Genomic DNA, 10725 nt, shown 5'->3' on the forward strand with positions numbered 1-10725 from the left:
ATTTATATGTTGATGAAAGTTCCACGTGCACATAACAAGAATGTGGGCTCTGCTTATGTTGCATAACATGTTCTATAAATGTCAATTAGGTCAAGTTGGTTGATTGTGTTGTTTAACTCTTCTCTACCCTGATTTTCTTTCTACTTGTTTTATGAATTGTTGAGAGAAGGGTATTTAAATGTCAAATTATAACTGGATTTGTCCATTTCTTTTTGCAGTTCTACCAGTTTTTGCTTCCTGTATTTTGAAGTTCTGTTCTTAGGCACGTAAATGTTCTAGATTGTTATGTTGTTTCTTTTTCTTTTCTTTTTTTGAGACAGGGTCTTAATCTGTTGCCCAGGCTGGAGTGCAGTGTCACAATCACGGCTCACTGCACCCTCCACCTCCCAGACTCAGGGACTCTTCCTGCCTCAGCCTCCCAGGTAGCTGGGACTACAGGCACATACCACCACATCCAGTTGATTTTTAATTTTTTTTTTTTTTTTCTGCAGAGATGGAATCTCGCTTTGAGATCTCATCTAGTCTCAAACTTTTAGGCTCTAGTGATCCTCCTGCCTTGGCCTCCCAAAGAACTGGGATTATAGGCATGAACCACCACACCTAAGTGTTATTTTCTTTTGATGAAATGGCTTAACATCTTTATCCCTGAAAATACTCTGCTTTGAAATCTATACTGCCTTAACATAGCAGCTCCAGGTTTCTTTTGCTAAGTGTTGGCATGGAATATCTTTTCCTGTCCCTTTACTTTTAACCCATATGTGTCTTTAGATTTGAAGTACATTTCTTATAGATAGCATACAGTTGCTTCTTGCTTTAAAAAAAATCCAATCTAACCATCTCTGATTTTGAATTGTAGTAGACCATTTACATTTAATGTTGTTATTATTATATGGCTAGGTTTAAATCTATCATCCTTTGCTCTGAGGACTTGACTGGTGGGGAAAATGGGGGGAGGGAACCAATAAATCTATTATCTTGCTATTTATTCCATCTGTTCTTCTACCCCTTCCATCCTTTTCTGCCTCCTTTTGGATTAATTTTTTTATGATTCCATTTTATCTCCTTTGTTACCTTATTATCTATAACGGTTTTATTTTAGTGGTTGCTTTAGGGTTTATAGATACATGTCTAATATATCACAGTTTACTTTCAAATGATATTATTCCACTTTATATTTAGTATAACAACCTTACAATAGTACACTTTCCTTTCTCCCCTCCTGACCTTTGTGCAATTGGGGTCATACATTTTACTTTTACATATGTTATAAACTCCATGCTGCATTGTTATTTTGTTTAGACAATAAATGGGCTTTCAAAGAGACTTAAAGAAGCATAATAAGACATATATTTACCTGTTTCCAGCTTACTTATTTCTTTGTGTAGATCCATATTTCCATTTGTTATAATCGTCTCTCTGTTGGAAGGATTTATTTTAATAATTATCTTAGTATGAGCCTGCTGGTGATGAATTCTTTCAGCTTTCGCTTTAGGAAGATATTTTCACAGGGTATAGAATTCTTGCCTGATACTTTTTTGTCCTTTCAATATTTTAATGATGTTGCTTCCTCACAGGGAAGCATTTGCATTATTTCCAAAACCAAATCTGTCAACCTATCTTTGTTCCTCTGTAAGCAGTGTGTCTTTCTTTCTTTTTTTCTGGCTACTTGTAATATTTTCTCTTTATCACTGATTTTGACTAATTTGTTTATGATGTGCCTTGGTGTTATTTTTCATTTGCTTTATACTCGAGGTTCACTGAGCTTCTTGGATCCATGGATTTTCATAATGTTTGGAAAAATATATTTTTGGCCCTCTTCCCTCTCCTTTTCTTGGAGGACTCCAATTACGTGTATATTAGGCTTCTTAAAGAAATTACTAGCCAGGTAAAGTAGCTCATGCCTATAATCCTGGCATTTTGGGAGGCTGAGTGAAGCAGGTAGATCACTTAAGCCTAGGAGTTCAAGACCAGCCTGGGCAACATGGCAAAACCCCATCTCTACAAAAAATGTAAAAATTAGCCAAGTGTGGTGTCATGTACCTGTTGTCTCAGCTACTTGGGGGGCTGAGGTGGGTGGATCACTTGAGCCCAGGACACTGATGCTGCAGTAAGCCAAGATCATTGTGCCACAGCACTCCTGCCTGGGTGACAGGGCAAGACCCTGTCTTTAAAAAAGAAAGAAAGAAATTACTGATTCTCTGTTTTTATTTTTATTTATTTATTTAATTTTATTTTTGTCAGATCTAATGGTGGGATGTTTTTAAAATACTATATTTTCTTTGTTCCATTTTGGATAGTCCTATTGCTATTGCTGTATCTTCAATGTCACTAATCTTTGCTTGCTGTGTTTAATTTGCCACTAATATCATCTGGCATATTTTTTATCTCACAAATTGTTTTCATGTCTACAAATGTGATTTAGATTTTTTAAAAATATATATTCTTGCTACAACTGAACAAAAAAAAATTTAAAAATGGGCAAAAAGTTGAATAGATATTTCTCCAAAGATGATATACAAATGGCCAATTAGCATGTGAAAAGATACTAAACATCACTTATCATTAGGGAGATGCAAATGAAAAACACAGTGAAGCCCAGCATGGTGACTCACACCTGTAATCCCAGCACTTTGGGAGGCCGAGGCAGGCGGATCACCTGACATTGGGAGTTCGAGACCAGCCTGACCAACATGGAGAAACCCTGTCTCTACTAAAAAAAAAAAAAATACAAAATTAGCCAGGCATGTTGGTGCATGCTTATAATCCCAGCTACTTGGGAGGCTGAGGCAGGAGAATCGCTTGAACCTGGGAGCCACCTCCCAGGTTCGGTGAGCTGAGATTGCTCCATTGCACTCCAACCTGGGCAACAAGAGTGAAAGGCCATCTCAAAAACAAACAAACAAAACAAAAAACACAGTGAGATATTACCTTATATTCATGAGGATGGGAACTATCAGAAAGACCTAAGTTTACCTAAATAACAAAACTGCACATGTACCCTGAACCAAAATAAAAGTAAATTTAAAAAAAGACCTAAATAAACAGAAAAAAAAAGTACTCATGAGGATGGGAGAAATTGAAATGCTTGTTTACTATTGATGAGAATGTAAAATGGTGTTGCCACTATAAAAAATAGTAGGGTGGTTTCTTAGAAATTAAAAATAGAATTACCATATGATAGTAATTCCTCCTCTGGACATATATCCAAAAGAATCTAGGCCAAGCAATATCAAAAAGAGATATTTACACTCCCCAGTTAATAGCAGCACTATTCACAGTAGTCAAGAGGTAGAAGCAACCCAAGTGTCCATTGCTGGAGAGGTAAAATGTGGTATATGCACACAATGGAAAAATTTTCAGCCTTAAAAAGGAAGGAAATTCTGACACATGCTACGACATGGATGAAACTGGAGGACATTATGCGAAGTGAAATAAGCCAGTCACAAAAAGAAAAATTCTGTGTGAGTTTACTTATATGAGGTATATAGTGTAGTCAAATTCATAAAAACAGGCTGGGCATGGTGGCTTATGCCTGTAATCCCAGCACTTTGGGAGGTGGAGGCAGGCGAATCACCTAAGGTCAGGAGTTCGAGACCAGCCTGGCCAACATGGTGAAATCCCGTCTCTACTAAAAATACAAAAATCAGCTGGGAGTGGTGGCGTGCTTCTGTAATCCCACCTACTGGGGAGGCTGAGGCAGGAGAATCACTTGAGCCTGGGAGGTGGAGGTTGCAGTGAGCCGAGAACACGCCATTTCACTTCAGCCTAGGCAACATGAGCAAAACTGTCTCGAAAGAAAAAAAACCCAAAAAACAAAAAACAAAACACATTTATAACGACAAAGTAGAATGGTGGTTTCCAGGGACCAGGGGTAGGGGGAAATGGAGAATTGTTATTTAATGGGTAGTTTCAGTTTTGCAAGATGAAAAAGATTTGGAGATGGGTTGTACAACAATGTGAATATATTTAACACTACTGAATTGTATACTTAGAAATGATTAAAATGGTACATTTTATGCATTTTTACCACAATAAAAAATCCATAGCAAATTATAAACAAGATAATAAGAAGTCAATTAACATAATGCCAAAATGTTCCAATAAACAAGAAGTCTATTAACATAATGCCAAAATATTTTTGGGAAAAGTAACATATTGGTTGTCCCTCAGTAAAGTCCATTTTTAAAACATGTCCTTTCTAACCACACAATTATAAATAAATGGTATTTGTTTTTAAGAAAATATATCTTCCATGTCTCTACTTAACTTTTGGAACATATGTAATAGTTATAACCATTTTTAATGTCCTTCTCTGCTAAATCTAAATCTGTATCTGTTCTGTTTCTGTTTCAATTGTTTAATCTCCTTGCTATAGATCATACTTTCTTGCTATTTTGATGTCTGGCAAATTTTTACTGGATTCCAGGCATTTAAATTTTTTGTTTGGTGCTGGTTATTTCTGTATTCCAATAATACTGTGGAGCTTTGTTCTAAAATTTGGATAAATCACTTGGAAACAGTTTGATCCTTTTGGCTCTTGTTTTTAAGGTTTGTTAGATAGGACTGGAGCGGTGTTTGGTCTAGAATTAACTAGGTCTTACCACTGAGGCAGTGCCCTTATATACACTCTCAGGTACCCCACCATGAATCTTGAGGTTTTCAAGTCTGGCTGGTGAGAACAGATGCTATTCCCAGCCTTATGGGAGTGACTGTCACTGTTCTCTCTCTTCTTCTTTCTCTTTCTTCCTTCCTTCCTTCCTTCCTTCCTTCCTTCCTTCCTTCCTTCCTTCCTTCCTTCTTTCCTTCCTTCCTCTCTCTCTCTCTCTCTTTCTTTTTTTTTTTTTTTTTTTTTGAGACCGAGTCTCACTCTGTCGCCTAGGCTGGGATGCAGTGGCACGATCTCGGCTCACTGCAACCTCCGCCTCCTGGGTTCAAGTGATTCTCCTGCCTCAGCCTCCCAGTAGCTGGGATTACAGGCTTGCACCACCATGCCCAACTAATTTTTGTATGTTTAGTAGAGACGGGGTTTCACCATGTTGGCCAGGCTTGTCTCGAAATTCTGACCTCAGGTGATCTGCCCGCCTCGGCCTCCCGAAGTGTTTGGATTACAGGCGTGAGCCACTGTGCCTGGCTCCTTCCTTCCCTCCTTCCCTCCTTCCCTCCTTCCTTCCTTCTTTCTCTGTTTCTCTTTTGACAGGTTCACACTGTCACCCAGGCTGGAGTGCAGTGGTGTAATCATAGCTCACTGCAGCTTTAATCTCCTGGGCTCAGGCCATTGCCCCACCTCAGCCTTCTGAGTAGCTGGGACTACAGGTGCATCCACCATGCCTGGCCAACTTTTAAATTTTTAGTAGAGACAGGGTCTTGCTATGTTGCCCAGGCTGGTCTCAAACTCCTGTCCCCAAGCAATCCTCCTGCCTTGGCCTCTCAAAGACGTGGGATTATAGGTGTGAGCTATTGTGCCCAGCCAGTTACCTCTAATTTTTGGGGTGTTTTTTTTCTGGCCTCCGATAGTTTCCTTATGTGAATGTGCTGATCAGTCCTTAGATGAATACTTGAGTGGGAACCCTCTGCAAACCTCAGGAATGTCCTAGCAGCCTTGGTCTCCCCAGGTTCTCTGCTCTGTATTTTCAACTCATGGAGTTTATCTGGTTCTACCCAGGTTCCCTTTTCTTTGTGGTGTGGCTTGCAAACTCTCTCAAGGCAGTAAACCATGGCAATTGTAGCACTTACTTCATTACATCTCTCGAGACCACTGTCCCTTTTTGCCTGATATCCAGTGTCTTTCAAACCGTTGTTTCACATATTTTGTCAATTTATTTGGTTGTTTCAGCTAGGAGAGTAAGCCAGTCCTTGTTATTCAGTGTTGGCCAGAAGCGGAAATCTACATTTAAACTTTACAGCATGCTTTTATCCTAAAAGTTACTTATGTATTTTGCAGAATTAAAACTAATTGATTTATGTAGTTCTCAAATCAAACCATAGTTTTGTCCACCTGAAAACGATTCCTGACCAAGTGGATTGGCTTTTAACAGGAACCCCACTGCTCTCTCCAAGAAGTTAGAACAGAGCTGCATCTGAACATAAACCAAGCTGCATTAAATCACTGTGTGTGTACTTCACAATGACTGGTAAAACACAACTGTAGTTCTAGGTATAGCCACTTGAACTAGAGCAGCAGCGTTAAATCTTTGCCTCACTCAGGTATGGCCGTTCTGTGGTTTGCTTTACAGTTGACACGTCAAAGACATTATGAGGAAGAAGATGAAACTCAAAGGTAAGATTTATAAACATATGCTCCCTGCTCTTAGATTAAGTGTCCCTGAAGACTTCAGCCTAAAGTGGATCTCTCTAAGTCAAAATCCTGACCATGCACACGCTGATGTCTTCTATTTGGACACCAGTGCAAACACTTAAGTGACTATGTAAATCTGACGATAGTGAAACACAACCACCTATTTGTTGGTATTGAATGGGGGGAGCTGCAAAATGTGAAGCAGTAATAAATGGAAACTTCCTGCAGACCTCGAGGAATGACAAGGATATTTCAGGCATGTACTGAGGTATTAAAGTATAAGCGTGCTATAGAAAGGATGAGGACTCGGCAACCTGGATGCAAATCCTGTCTGTGACAATTATAGCTGTGTAACCATGGGGAAGTCACTTAACCTTCCTGTCTTAGTTCCCACAGTACAACCTGCCAGGGTTATTGCAAGAATTAAATAAAATAATGTGTGCAAAGTACTTAAAACAGTGCCTGGACATAGTGCATTCCATATAAATGTGAGCTATTGGTATTATCATCATCATTATTGTTGTTATGGACAATTGCAAAGGCAGGAAGGGATGTAGAATGCATGGAGCATCAGCAGGGAAGGCCTCAACAAAGTGTACTCTAAGCTGCGCTTTGACATATAGAAATTTTCAAGTGATGGAAATGGACAGTGATTCTGGGTGTAGGGAACAGAATAAGCCAAACTCCAAAGGAAAAAATTTGAGATATGCTTAGAGAAAAAGTAGGCAGTCTAGCTGAAGTTTATGATATTGTTGGGAAGTAGAGAGTGATAAGGCTGAAAGGGGAAAAATTATAGGGTTTGGCAACATTTTGATATGATAACTGAAGAAGGAGGTGTTGTATATAATCCAAATATAAGCTGTACATCCACATAACTCAGTCTCAAAGCAACACTGAACTAAAAAAAAGTCTAACAATCAAAAGTATTTTAAAACCAATTCAAAATTTTACTTGCCATTCTCTAAAAACTTTAAAAAGCATACAATTCATAGTTTAGGAACAATTTTTAAACTTCCCTTTTCTGTCTTTAGTACTTAGAACTCATCAGTTCTGGAGCTTCTCACTCTTCTAACCTCCTGCTTTCCATCTCTTTTTCCTGGAAACTCTCTCAAAAGCCTCAGCCCATGAGGCCCTTGTCTTTTGTTCTTTTCTTTCCTTCCTTCTGCCTCTTCAGTCTTATCTTTGTTTATCCACTGTCTTGATTTTGAATCATGAAACTTAAGGGACCAGCCTGAAAAAGGCAGAACTCTCCTAAGAGGGCAGGCTTAGCCAAGCTATCAAAGACAATATTCTCTTATGAGTAGGTGATAGAGAGATTGGGGACATGCTCATATTAATACATTTTTTAATTCATCATACAAAGATAACACTAAGATTTGGAGCCTTGGTGATAAGATAATGGGAGGTATACCATCAAGAAATGAAAGAGCTTTAGGGATAAGATGTTGAGCTGGGGACTGAACATGAATTGGAGCCTAGAACATCATCATTTAGATATAGATGGACAAAAGAAAGCAGGATAAATAAGTCATGGATCTAGACAGATTTGAGCATCATCCTGAAATAAGTGATAGTTAATGATGTAGGAGTGAATGAGAAGAGAAATAGAGAAAAAAATAGAAATATGAGGGTTACAGACAGAATTTTAGACAATATCTGCATTTCAGGGAGAGGACTCATGAAAGGAGAGAGAAATCCTGGTGTACAGGCCTCATCCACACCAATTCCATCAGAATCTCTGGAGCTGAATTCATGCATTAACATTGCTTAAAAGTCCCCGAGTGATTCCATATGCAGCCAATGTTGAAAACCATTGTTCTAGTGCCTTATACAATGCTGAATGTTTTTAGAGTTTTACAGGAAAGCAGTGGTTAAGGAATGAAGTTCTAGTTCATTGGATTTAAAATCCAGAAACTTCGACACTCTGATTTTGCTGAGGAACTTGAGGCTCTAAGAGACTGATTAATTTTGGATCTTAAACAAGACACTTAATGAATTTCCAATCTACTGCTTACCTCCATTGCCACTGATGCAAACCCCTCTTTCTCCTCTTTTCTCTCTCCAGACTTCCTCACCCTAGCCCAGGTCCTCTACCACCCTTGCCCTGAAACTTCCTGCCCCTAGTTCCAAGGCTGTGCAGTCCTTCCAAAGGCTCTTGGTTCAGGTTTTAGAACACGAAAATCTGTCAGGTTAAAGGCTCATTTGAGGTACTTTCAGCAGCGGCAGACCTAGAGGAATGCTGCCAGAGGAAAACTGTTGAAGGGGCTTTCTCATAACTTTGTGAGCCTGGAAGGAAAGTTTTACCTCTAGAAGAAAATGGGTGGGAGGGAGGGAGGCATCCGGTATTTTTAGGTGCTGGAGGTAAAGATGCCCTGACTTCTAGCACAGCCCCATCCTCAGAGACTCCAGCAACGCCCTCCATACTGTTTATAAAGTGGTGGCGATGTCTGGGGCTGTGGTGGTAAGTCCTGCCAGAACTGACGAGGACACAGCATTTGTGGGAATTCTGTGACTCAAGAGGCAAAGGGTCAGTTTCTTTTCATTGACTCTGTTCTTGCTGCCCAAGGGTTTATCTCTGAGAATCTTGACTGGTTTCCAGGGTCAGGCTTCACCTCCATTGTTATCTGGAAACACAGGAACAGCCCTTTTGTCGTGCCAGAATGGGTGAGACAACCCCATTCCCTGTGGCACTGTAATCACGCTCTTCCCCCACAAGTAAAGTTCCACACACTTTCAAAAGAGCTAGAAGAGGATTTAAAAAATATATACGAGCCAGCTCATGTTTTTCTCATGCGTAGACATTTGTGCTTGATTTACACCCTCCTCTATATTTCATTTTCTCTGTGGTTCCACAAAATACCCATGAATGTGTTCTAACAATGGAATGCACCCTGGAGCTTGAGGACATGCCTGGAATCCCTTGCAAACATTGGTCTTTCACTCGTCCTCAAACACATAAAGGATATGTACGTGTAACCCCTGAACTTGCATGTGACTCCAGCCCACAGGCACGCTCAATGTGGGTTCGAGTTACACATATGCTGCTTACACCTTGGTTCACAAAACCCCACCTGGAGGTTGGTGTCCATAGGGCCTGTTCACTCCTAGCAGAGCCAGCGTCTGTGTTCACAGTCACATGAAAAATACACCGTTAGGTTTCTGAGAAACAAACGGCAACAGAGAAGAGAGCCAGGGCAGCTGAAAGAGTGGAGCTGCTCCTTCCTCCTCTGTCCTGAAGCAAAGCAGCCAGGGTGTTTTGGGCGAGTTTAGTGTTCTGGGTTCCAGAGTAGACTCTCATAACAGAACCTGATTTAATTCCAAGGCCATGAGCAGCAATCTCCTCCCCAGCAATGTCTGTTGGGTTCCTCCAGCTGTCTCCAGGGCAGTTCTCCCTCAGTGCAAACTATTAGCATTTCCTGTTAAACCATTTCTAATAAATAAATGAATACATCATCTTCCCAACCCAAAACAGGTCTCAAAGCAGCCTTAGGAACTGCTCTGAGCTAAGGACCGACATGGACCACCCAGCACCAACCCACTGGCCCAGAGCCAATGCTGCTTTTGTTTGAATTCCTGTATGAGTAACTGCTCGGGCTGACGCCAGCCAAACTCAGTGAAATATTATTTTTAATATTAAATAAATAGATGGTGGGGTGTGTTGATCTTTTTTTTTTTTCTCAGTAAATTGCAGCATCACAACCTAGAAGTTGGCTCTTGTATCCAGATTTCCTCAGATAGCAGAAGGAAGGTTGACATTCTCTTTGACCTTCCTCATGGAGCACTTACCCCACAAGAGACAGAAAAGTCCCAGTTGGTGTTGACAGGACCCTATTTGGAGTAAACTGGGACTTTAAATGGTAACAAAACATGAAAAGGATCACCAACCATTTTTGTTAAATTTTCCAATTTATTGTTTCCTTTCAATATACAAAAAGCATACGCTCTTTTACATAAAAATCAGAAAGCACAGATAAACAAGAGGAAGCTGAAATGAACTACCCTGGAAGCGATGATTATTGCTAAATTTTGGTGACTGCTCTTCCCAGCTTTGAATATTTATATGCATATGTCCCACTTGGTGTATGTTGATTTGACGGAAATGGGATCACAATGGGCATATGTATGTTTGTTACAGAAAATTATTTTGGGGAATCTATCTTAAATACTCTTCTAAAACTCCACTCTTCAGAGCTACCTGATTATATGAATACGCTACAGTGTACTCAAACCATCTTCCATCGTTGGATATTAAGGTTGTTCTCAAGTTTTTGCTATTACAGAGAACACTCCAGTAAAGAATCCTTGTAGCTAACTCTTTGCATCCATTCTTAATTGTTTTCTTAGGCGAAAGTCCCCCAAATACAATGTGTTGCTTTTTTTTTTTTCTAATATAGGGTCTTAATCTGTTGCCCAGGCTAGAGTGCAGTGGT

Source organism: Nomascus leucogenys, chromosome 3, assembly GCF_006542625.1.
Source record: "Nomascus leucogenys isolate Asia chromosome 3, Asia_NLE_v1, whole genome shotgun sequence".
In the NCBI taxonomy this organism is placed as follows: Eukaryota; Metazoa; Chordata; class Mammalia; order Primates; family Hylobatidae; genus Nomascus; species Nomascus leucogenys.